At 36.6% G+C, this 6,154-nt stretch overlaps 1 long non-coding RNA gene across 1 annotated transcript; it reads left to right on the top strand.

Annotated features, from left to right (window-relative positions):
- Positions 1-1,721: 1,721 nt before the first annotated feature.
- LOC103655000 (uncharacterized) lies at positions 1,722-2,383 on the top strand. Its single transcript, XR_002268928.1, has 3 exons — positions 1,722-1,986; positions 2,077-2,161; positions 2,264-2,383. It is a non-coding gene; the product is annotated as an uncharacterized lncRNA (long non-coding RNA).
- Positions 2,384-6,154: the final 3,771 nt, after the last annotated feature.

Here is a 6,154-nt window from a genome sequence, read left to right as displayed (position 1 = left end):
GAAGGGTTTTTGTTAGGTTATGACTCAAATACAAAGGCATATAGAGTCTTCAACAAATCATCGGGTTTGGTTGAAGTCTCTAGCGACGTTGTATTTGATGAGACTAATGGCTCTCCAAGAGAGCAAGTTGATCTTGATGATGTAGATGAAGATGATGTTCCAACGACCGCAATACGCACCATGGCGATTGGAGATGTGCGACCATAGGAAAAAAAGGAGCAAGATCAACCTTCTTCCTCAACAATGGTGCATCCCTCAACTCAAGACGATGAACAGGTTCATCAAGAAGAGGCGTGTGATCAAGGGGGAGCACAAGATGATCAAGTTAAAGCGCATTTATGTCCACGTTATGTTTTAAAAGGCTATTCAATAGATACAAATCACCGGATGCAGCAAGGGTGTGAAGTGGAAGCCATTTACTCTGCAAGGAATAGATACAAGGTCACATTACACGTGAAAACTAAACTTGAAATAACAAAAATCAGCCTACAGACAGGTGAAGAGGCAAATTTTAAACATAAAAATCTCTATGGTTCTCATGATTCAAAAGCAATTTATTAATAACACTACAACAACTGAACTTCTCTAAATACAGATTTCTTATAGAAGTAGTTGTTTCCAGAACAGGCACTCGCTTGTTCAGAAGAATCTTCTCCTCATTTGAGAACACCTTCTGACGGCCTGAAGTATAACAGAAAATGTCACTATGCATAATAAAAATAAATATAAGAATGATGCAAGGTGAAGAACAAAGTTGCTCTAAACTAATTTGTTATTTCAACCAATTGGCCAAACAGCAATCAGTGCATTCTTTCATAAAAAGCAACATTGTGCAACAATCAGTCATCTTTAAGTAGCAACAAAAACAAGCCGGTGGATTAAAGCCGCAGCGAACAGGCTAACATGACTAACAAGTTTACCAAGGCAGTAAATGTGCACCCAGTTATTGTTAATATCTGTTTGAGCATCAATTGCTGTGATTTGGTCAAAGCCAGTTGGGTGATACAATAGAATGTGGCGATAGGAGTAAAAGTACACATTTTACTTTGCACCACTGCTGATGGCGCTCATAACATCGGCATTTTGTTTGACATACGCTCATGAACTGTCATCTATTGTAGTGCCATTGGTACATTTAGTGAGTTTGGACTTCCGATATTAGAATTATATAGGTTTAAACTACTCCAGTTTGTTGTAAACTGTAAACACAAAAATCCTGTAATGTGCAATTTTTACAATAAAAATCTTACATGTGTTACACTACTATTGTTTTTCTGTTATCTCATCTAATCCTTTTCATGATATTTGTATCTTTGCAATGATGTCATGATCGATCCTATAGGATCAATGACATCAGTTACACTTAACCAAAATAGGACAGTTGCAGACTTGCGTCCCTTTCCTCCGTAAGTACATGGTTCACTTGTCACATCTATCTATCTATAATTAATGAAGAATCTAAGATAAAGTTCGTGTTTTATGTAGTTTCGTGCTATTTGACGATATTCAAGGTTTCAATAACTTACCACAAGTAAAGAGTGTCTTTGCGAGGGTAGTTGTTAAGTTTCCTAGGCATCGTAATAGTCAACACTTCATCCTACAGGACATCACTGTGAGTCACTTCATCAAGCTTTAAAATAGAGTCAATATAATCATGTTATTATATCATAGACTTTTTTGACTTATACGACATGTATTCTCAAAAAAATATCTAGGGAGCCAAAATCGAAGCCATTTCAAACGGCAATAATGTCGAACGGTTCGACGTCTTACTCAAACAAGGATACACATATACATTGTATAAAGTGGCATTCTGTCTAAACTGGGCGGAGGTTCAATTTCGGAATATTGCGCATGGGCTAGAGTTGGGATTGATAACACATACTATTGTGGAGCCATTCACTAAACCAATTCAATTTCCTCCATTTCCAAAATATCTTATGCCATTTCATGATGTTTACCAACAACCGCATAAGACGTTCGTAGGTAATCACCCTTCCCTCTATATGGTATATAACTTAACATCTTAAGTTTGCAAATTATTCAAAGGTAACTAATCACATGTGAATGGCTCAGACATTATTGGCATAGTTGTTCATTTGGAGCCATTAAAGTATATCGGTGGAAGGCCATACAGAGAGGCTGTACTAATGGATTCCAGGTCATATTAATTCATAGTTACACATTAATTCACATTTACATTCTTTTTAAAACATTAAACATTTGTTAGGTTTTAATCAAACAATCATTATGTGTTTTATAGGTGGAATCTAATTGTCATGGGGGTATGGACCGATCTCCTGCAGAGAAATGCTCTACGATGGGCATTAGCTAAAGTTGACAAGAATATAATTATTGCAACAATGATGCGTCGTAACAATAAATACAGTAATTTCTCCTATACCTAGCATCCTTCAACATATATTCAATTTTCATGTTTATTATTAATTCTATACTATAAATAACAATAGGATGTTTGGAAACTTCGGACTATAGCACCATTCATTTTAACCCATATCATCACACTACAAGCCGGCTGCAGAGTGAGTGCTTTTTTCAATATATTGTTAAAAACATTTAAAATTATGATGATTTAAAATAATCATGTTTTTACAAATCATGTTCTAAATTGCAGTCATTCGACACTCGTTGATTCAAAATCCAAGGAGTCGTGCCATCAACAATTTTCTGGAGAACAGACAAGCACAATTGACAACTATGATACCAGATTGAGACGTGTTTTAGCTTATTATAGTAGATATACTTTATTAATTATATGTAGTAGAACACTTCGTAACAATGATTTGGTCTCTATTTGTATTGGTCATGTGTCCAGTCTTAATGGTGATAGCTTTGTACAAAACTATGTGACTTATCTGTGAGCTAATAAAGATGTTCATCACCGTGTTTTTGTTACCAATGTTCTTACCAACTACTCCCTTTGCGGTGGTGTGTTCTACTGTGCAAAAAGAGAGTCCGTGTGTTGCAACGGGAATATATAATACAAGTATACTACGATAACTTATATACAAAATATGTGTTATATTTGTATATAAGTTATCGTAGTATACTTGTATTATATACAGGTATACAACTGTCATATTTGTAATTTTAATGTATGAAAGACATGCATTTAATAAAACAGATGCAACAACTCAGTATATAGATGAGAAATGACACAAATGAGCCTGACAATTTCATCATAACAGTATACCCTAAAGTTTTAGTCATCTACAATTTCCATAGTGCTTCTTAATATGGTTTTATTTAAATACAAAAAATGAGAATCAGAATATTTACCCGAAGGTAGTAGACAACAAGCAGACTACCATTTGGTTTCATGGGCATTTCATGAGCAGAGTCAAAGAGGGACTTGTGAAGATGTTTCTCCTCCTCCGAATCCCAGGGCAGCTCCATCATTTTATCAACTAAATTCCTTTTAATGCAGATAGCACAAAATTCGGTCACCATCATCTCAACATGATAAACCCAAGAGTTTTTTAATGCATCCTCAGCATGTGTCATATTTGCTGAGTGTTGCTCTTTCACCTTAGAGCAGTAGCTTCTATGATACATAAACGTTTCTGTTAGGAGGCGACATTCAATTCTGACACGAACCACAGTCACTGCCTCACTAAGAAATGAAATGCCATCTTTTTTTAAAGTTTTCTGTAGCAGAGAAGCTTCCATGCCCTGTGCACTTTAGCACAAGAAGTGCCATATCATATTTTTGTCGTTCCAGCAGAACTTGTGCTATCTTTGGATGTGTTTCCTTGCTAGAGATTTTGGGAAGATGAGAGTACGCCTCCTGCAAAGGAAGCAGGGTTGCATCACAAACATAAGATAATGAAGACAAAATCCATGAAACTCAATTAAAATGGCACTGCATACATATACATACGAGATTCAAATCTGAAGTCAATGGTACCATGAACAGAAAAAACAAATCATTGTTACATAGCAGTACGTAACACAAACTATAACACGATTCCAATAACAAAACACTACAATGCAAATGTGTTCAGGTAAGTGCAGGCAGCCAACAAAAAGAATGTCTGTAATTCAAAGAAAAAGTAAACACAACACGCCTGTGATCCTTGCAATTGCTATGCTTAGTTAAAAAATCTCCTCGTTGTGCTTCATCCACACTTGTGTTATGGAAACTATATGTGGGCTACCTTCCGTCCTGGGGGATGTTGCATAGTGGGCAGAGCTGACCCTTTATTAGTTAATGCCATTAGGGATAGCTTATTAATAATGATCCTTACCTTCTGAGTTATCTCAAAGGCAATGTCAAGAGCCTTCTGGTAAGCCTCTCCTGCTGGAACACAGTAGTTTGCTAAGCCTGAAACACAAACACACATTTATGATTTGTTGCTGTAAGTATTAATTAGGTAAAAACAGGTAACAACTAACAAGGCTAGCATTACCCATTGTTACAGCTTCAGCTGCACCACATCTGTGGCCATTGAATATCAGTTCCTTTGCTCTGGACCTCCCTATGATCCTAGGAAGGCGTTGTGTACCTCCAGCTCTTTATAGTGCAGCAGACGGAAGCAAATTACTCTGGTAGTTTTGGTTAAGTTTTGTGTACCTTTTAATTTAAGTACATCAAAAAATGCATGTACAATTACCATAGTCAAAGCATGCAGTGGGAAAGTTCTATCATGACAAAGAAAACCAATGTCAATTTTGATTCTAGAAAAGTAAACACATCATGTAAAGTCCTGCTTGCTGGTTTTACCTTTTCAGCATCAACAAATTAAATCGACTATTTGAAAGGTAATTAAAGTTGATGTAGATGCTTACTTCTACAAGTTCCTTATGCTTGAGTCTTTGTTTCAAACTTTTGCTAGCCACGTCAGATTATTTTCTGTGAAATCACGTCCAGTTACAGCTAGATTTATCACGTCACAATTGAAGATGAAAATTGCACCAGTCTGGGGATTCCCTATGTATTTCTGTTTTTCAGGCTATTGTGTTCCAGAGCATCTTGACATTTTCTTAAAAAATTCGTATATAAAACTAAAAAAGAAAAACACAGGGTGGCTTGTGTAGGTTATATATTTCCATACCCAAGTATAATAGCAAGGCTTGTTTCTGGCAGTCCAAGTTCAGCATTTTCTCCTGCACAGATTGAAATAACAGTCTTAAAGTATAATCAGTGCAGTTAAAGTATAATCTTAAAAATATAAGATGATACAAGACTCCTCATAGGAATGGAAAAGGGCTATGCTGACTTATTAAACAGCAGTCAGTACTTATTTTCTTTCATCCAAATTACTCAAGGATCATATAATCTAAAGAACTTTGAAAGGATTCAAATATGTGTAGCCAGTAATAAGGTATCTGGCAGATCATCGGTCCGGCGGAGCGGAGAGCAGCGCGTAATGCGACGGCCAAACCGCTGCCAACGATGTGTTTTAGATACATTTTCTGGTTGTCGTCCTGAAGGGGCAACGGCTGAAACAAAACAAATCTCGCAGAAAAACGGTGAACACAAATAGTAGTATAGACTACAGAACACTACTTTGAATCGATTAGCTCGTTTCCTCCTCGCTGAAGAACTGTGCGATCGAGTGTACTGTAGCAGCCGAATTTTTTGTCAATCTGTGCCTCTATTCTGGTGATCTAGCCACTCATCCTCTGCTCTGCTGGTTGACTTTTCAGCCCTGCTCTGTTGTTGTCCGCCGTGCATCGATTTGGATCCGCAGCTCCAGCTATATACTTACAATAAAGCAACAATTTTAGAGATGAATTTCAATTGACTTCCATTTAGCTCGATAGGACTTTCCCTATCTCTACAAATCATTGCTATTCGACTAGCAATTGAGCTTATATTATCCTCTGTTGAAGTCTGATAAGATTACTCATCCTTTGTATACAGGATTTCTGACTGATTGGAAGACGTAAATGGACCCGTTTCAAAATAATGATGTTCCTTATCCATTAAGAGAATTGTCTAGCAACACTGTTGAAGGTATATCTACTAATAAAATGGCTTATTTGACATTTCAACAATGTTTAAAATTGAATAAATTTGATGGTTTAGGAGAATGTGTTGATGCAAGTCAACGTAAGAGGGAAAGAGAAAGAGCACGATATGCCGCGATGAGTGTTGAAAAAAAAATGAATTGAAGAAGCGTCGTGAGTC

The sequence above is a fragment of the Zea mays genome, chromosome 4 (genome assembly GCF_902167145.1).
Source record: "Zea mays cultivar B73 chromosome 4, Zm-B73-REFERENCE-NAM-5.0, whole genome shotgun sequence".
NCBI lineage: Eukaryota > Viridiplantae > Streptophyta > Magnoliopsida > Poales > Poaceae > Zea > Zea mays.
Note: the sequence above shows the minus strand (reverse complement) of the source record. Positions and strands in the feature narration are given on the sequence as shown.